Source organism: Gossypium arboreum, chromosome 6, assembly GCF_025698485.1.
Source record: "Gossypium arboreum isolate Shixiya-1 chromosome 6, ASM2569848v2, whole genome shotgun sequence".
In the NCBI taxonomy this organism is placed as follows: domain Eukaryota; kingdom Viridiplantae; phylum Streptophyta; class Magnoliopsida; order Malvales; family Malvaceae; genus Gossypium; species Gossypium arboreum.
In genome coordinates, this window is record NC_069075.1 from 93962817 (window position 1) to 93969015 (window position 6199).

The following is a 6199-nucleotide window of genomic DNA, read 5'->3' on the forward strand; positions in this document are numbered from 1 at the left end:
TTAATCGGTGATAATATTCTCGCATAAAGCCTGCAGGGTTTTAACCCGGATATAGTACTAACACAGATGCCCTTCGGGACTTATCACATTTATACACTTCCACATCCATCACATTGGCCACTCGGCCCTATCACATATATACACTTTCACATTCATCACATTGGCCATTCGGCCTTATCACATATATACACCTTCACATTCATCACATCGGCCATTAGGCCTTATCACATATATATACACTTTCACATTCATCACATCAGCCATTAGGCCTTATCGCATATATATACACTTTCGCATTCATCACATCGGCCATTAGGCCTTATCTCATATATGCACTTTCACATTCATCACATTGGCCATTCGGCCTTATCACATATATACACTTTCACATTCATCACATCGGCCATTCGGCCTTATCACATATATATATCTCATACATATTTCATATTTTTCTTGTACATCAATTTCAGCAATAGCTTATAAGCAACTCAAATAGTTTCATCAAAGTTTACAACAAAATCACATATTCACTACAAGTAGTTTTCCTGAGCAATAGTCACTAAATTGTTTATAACTGGAGCTACAAAACTCAAAATCAATTGTCGTTAATTTTCCCCGAATGTAGACTCATGTATCTTTCATCCATAAAATTTTCAGAATTTTAGGTGTGGCCAATCAATACCAGATTTTTCTTAAAGTTTTCCCCTGTTTCACTGTTCGACTAATCTGACCACTCCTCACTACGAATCAGATTTCTCATTGTACAGAATTCAAAATGTGTTATATTCAATTTAATTTGAAACTAGACTCATTAAGGATTCTAAGCATATAAATTTTACCTTATAACCATTTTTGTGCAAATTATAACGATTTTCTAAAAATAGAACAGGGATTTGAGTCATTCGACACCGTCTCACACAACTTTAAATATCTCTTTATAGGAAATTTCTTTGCTCACACGGCCTCTTTTATAAGGAACTAGACTAATTAAGCTTTGATTACATATTTTATTCAGCCTATAATTCCACACCAACAATTTATGGTGATTTTCTAAAATCACGTTACTGCTGCTGTCCTAAGCAAATTATTACAATTTGCTCTTAAATTTCAAGTCCAAACACTTATGAACTTACCATTTGAGTTTAAAACATATCATGGCCACATCATATCTTATTAAATCAACTCATTATGTTCTATTATGATTGAATTTACTCAACGTTTAATCACTTAAAACTTACCTCGGATATTTTGAATAGTTGCGGATAGGCTACTCGATTGCTTTTTCTTTTCCTTTATCTGATTTTGACCCTCTTAGCTTTTGAGCTTGATTCAAACAAATAGATCTTATTTAATAACTTATCAAATTAGCTATTCGATTAAATACATGTATATTATACAATTAAGTGCAAATGATTTTATTAACTAGTTATTCAAGCATTATACATATGCTCTACTCATGCCCCATCGAACATAATACTAGCTTAATACCTTGCATATTAGGATTTCATAGACATCATTTAGTTTCACATAGTACACATATTGTCCCAAATCGACACAAGAGTCAAACGCATCACTCAAAATGCTGAAATCCAATTAAGTCTACCATTATAGCATTATCATATTTATGTACTTGGTAAGTTGGGTTTGAACACGTTTGGCACTAGGTGTCCAACCAAATATTCCTTGAACACTAAACCCAATTTATAATCTTTCCTAATTAAAACATTTAACACCGATTAGACATGTTTACAAGCCTAGGCTGAATATTATTTTAGACATTAGAAATCATTTCTCAACTCGTGATTCACTAACTTGGGAGTTATTTTCTAACAAATTTTAACTTACTATAATACCGAATGCTACTCAAGCTTTAAGCTCATGTCCTTTCATTATTAAGCAAATGTTATAACATAACTAACATCCCCTTTTCAATTTGAACATCAACACATAAAGAAATTAAACACAAAGATTCATAGCCGAAACCTATACATAACATCATTCAAGGTTTAATCCCCTAAATTCATGCACAAAGCCGAACCTATTGAGAGATGTATATAAAACAATATCTAGTTAGTACATTCAAGCACCTACGGCATTCCCTTCAATTTAATACTAAGACAAACCAAAAGATTTATTCATGTAAATTCAAAAATTTCAAGTTCATCTCTTTCACATATAAATACCAAAAATTAAGTATTAGTAGCTTAAACTCTATTAAACCTTAAAACATCAATCTATCCCTACCATTTTCCCCATGGCCGAATGCTCAAGACACCATAAAACTAAAAATTTTGTCATGGGCTATGTAATGAACTTAACATCTAACTCAAAATATGCTAAAAAATCCATAAGCTAACATGAATTTCTCACCTTATTCATGACTTAGAATCACCGAATGGTTGCTCCTCCCTCCCTCTTAGAATCGGCCAAGAAGAAATAAGAATAAAGACTTGTTTCTTTCACCCTTTCCTTCTTTCTTCTTCTTCTTGTACGGCTAAGAAGAACAATGTGATGCCTTTTTTTTCTTTCCTTCACCCTTCATCCCCTTATTTTATTACTATCTCATTATTTTATTCTTTCCAACATTAACATTAGCACACCATGCTTAAAATATGCTATGACCCATAGCATGGCCTACCACTAGCTCAATTTTTGGGCAATTTGACATGCAAACCCTCACTTCTATAACATGCATTAACAGCCACTTTACATTTGCCTAGCACACTTCTAAATTTTCTCACATAAGTCCTATTTACTAAATTTCACCTACAATTAGCAAAATTCAAATATGAAATTTTCACACATGCATATATACATATAGTAAGCATCAAACATGACAGCTAATTATTTTTATGACTCGGTTTTGTGGTCCCGAAACCACTTCTCGACTAGGGTCATATTAGGGTTGTCACATGCCACACGGCCAAGTCAACGCTCGTGTGCTGAGCCGTGTGGAGCTACTGACTTGATTTCTAATTACGTACCAGGGGACACACGGCCGTGTCACCTAACTGTGTGTCACACACAACTAAGACACAAGCCCGTGTCTCTACCCGTGTGGACAAAAATAGGCTATTTTCCAAGCTATCATTCTCACCCAAAATTCCATCAACCTAAACATGTTAAATGGCATATAACATAGCATCAATAGGCATTCAAACCAATCTCAACCAAGCCTAAATCATGCTATTTCAATACCAACAACTATAATGCTCATAACATCATGTTTTGCCAATTCAAAACATACCAATTTCATATTCAAAAATCACCTAAATAGTTAACTTCAACTATGCATTATTTTGCCTAAAACCACATGCATACCATATCTCAAATTTCAACTATTTGATACTCAAAATACCAATTCACAACAAGCATTAACATAGCTATTATAAACCACATAACAAAAAGCCATTTACACATTCATACACATAACTAAGTATACCAAAATAAGCCAAATCACATGGCTATACACATTACAAACTTATGGGCCATACTATCCACAACACCTATACATGCCATATAACCAAATTCACAAGTTCATAAGTACCAAAACTACAGCTCGATAGTGTGATGAGATCTCTGACAACTCCCAATCCGAGCAAGCTTTGAAATCACTATAAAACACGGAAAAATAAACATAGTAAACTATAAATCTTAGTAAGCTCGTATAGTTAATAAGTATAACTTACCATTCATTCACCATTAAGTAATATAAACATAATATACTACAAATTCATTTAATCACAAAGCTAACATATATTCATTCACATAATTAATCATGAAGCTTACAAATTTCATGGATTCGATGCTCATATGATTTACGTACATACATGTACTTATACGTATCTATCTCTTACCCTTTCATATCCTCAATATACCCGCTGAACCATTTGGAATAATATCGAATACTCAGGAATCTCGCACCCTAAGTGCTAATACATGGTCGAAATCATCTCAATCTCATATATCATATGTAAATGCTCACCTCGAGCTATCACCGGATCTGCTCACACAAGCTCAGGGTCAAGACATAGCTACACGGTGCTGCTCACACAAGCTAATGAGAATCCACAACACATGCTGGAAAACTCAGCCATCGGCAAAACGTACGGTCCAGCACCCAAAACACAATAACCCCTAATGACATGTCATTTGTATCCTATCTATTCTTAAGGTTCAACCAGGATTTCAAATGTCGCCAAATCTTCGTTGAACATTTCCATAAAGTCATATTCATCAACAATACAATTATAAAGCATTTAAAGCATAATTACATTAATGCTTATTAACATACGAACTTACCTGGATCACAAAAACGATGAAATGGATCAACTAGTCCAAAACTTTATTTTTTCCCCGATCTAGATCTGTACATTGCTTTTCTTGATCTATATAATCAAATTTAACTCATTTAAAACACATTATATTCTATTCAATTCAATCCAAAATTTCATATTATGGAAATTTTACACTTTTACCCCTAATATTTCAACTTCTTTACAATTTAGTCCTTAGCTCATAAAAATGCAATTTCATGCAATTAAGTCCATACCCATGCTAGCCGAATTTCACCTACTCATAGCAGCCCATATTTTTTCATTATTTCACACATTTACCACACAAATTACCACATTTCTAAATTTAATCTCTAATTTACAATTTTATCAAAAATCGCTTAACAAATATTGTTTATCTAACAACAACCATTAATTTTCTATCATCAAACATAAAAATAAAAAAATATTCATAAATAGTAAAACTCCAAACCTTTAACAGTTTTGCAAATTAGTCCCTGGGCTAGACTCTAAAAACATAGAAATTATTAAAAACAGGACGAAAAATACTCACATCAAAGGCTAGGATAAATAGCCGAATTCTTCAAGGTATTCCCATGGTGTTTTAGGTTGAATTTTAGGCTAAGGGAGAAAAACAAAGATGATAGAATTTGTTTTATCATTTTTACTAACTTTAATTATTAAATTACTTAAATAACCTTTAATTAAGCCATTAAAATCACTTAAACCATGTACATAAATGTTCACTCATACTTCAAATGGTCTAATTACCATTCAAGGCCATTCATATTCAAAGTCCATAGCAATTTGATACCTTTTTCTTATAGAACTCAAATTTTGCACCTTATGCAATTTAGTCCTTTTTATCAAATTGAGCATGCAAACGATAAAATTTCTTAACGAAATTTTCATACAATCAAACTATCATGTTGTAAACCTCAAAATGATAAATAAAATAAATATTTTGACCTTATATTTGTGGTCCAAAACCACTATTTTGATTTGACTAAAAATAGGCTATTACAATTTACCTAGCCCATGTACCAATTTTCAAAATTGTTAAAGTTTCTAAAATTTCAATTTATGAATGCTTGAAGAAATTGGTATTAATTTGTTAGATTTTAATCTTATATATGAAAAATGACTCATTTGTAAAGTAAAAATTGTTAGTTTTGAACATAGGAATTGAAGTGTAAATATTTCAAACTTGGTATGAAATTTCTATAATTTTGGATAGTAGAGGGTCTTAGAAGGATGTAATTGAGATCAATTTCGAAATTGAAGCTCAAATTTGAAAGATATTGCAATTTCAATTTTAGGGACTAAATTGAGTAAAATGTAAAAATTTTGGGACATCCAAAAAATGAAATTGTATTGATATATACATATGATAGGATGATATAAGATATTTGGAATTGAAAATTTGAATTGAATTATTATATTGATCGAGCATTGAACCAAACTGAGGATAATTAGGGAAAAGACAATTATTGTTTAGTTCTTACAATTCAACATGTTTGCTTATTTAACTAGGTAAGTTCATATGGTATGATTATATTTAAATTTTTATATTTGAATTATGAATTTCTATATGTTTGATAGTAATTTGAATTGTTTAGAATTTGGTACAAAAGATGAGATTTGGACTAAATCGTAGAAAATGATCAATTGATTGATAAATTAAATATGATGGATTTCAATTTGAGATAATTAATGAATTGATAGTTTTTATGATTTATCGAATCAGATTGGTGTGAATTTTATTGAGATTGAGATAGAGGATTAAATTGAATAAAATTGGAAATTGTATAACTCGGTGAAATTGTGAAATTGACTTGGAATTGAGATGAATCATGATATTCTATGTATGAAATTATATTTTGATTGATGAATTGATGATATTG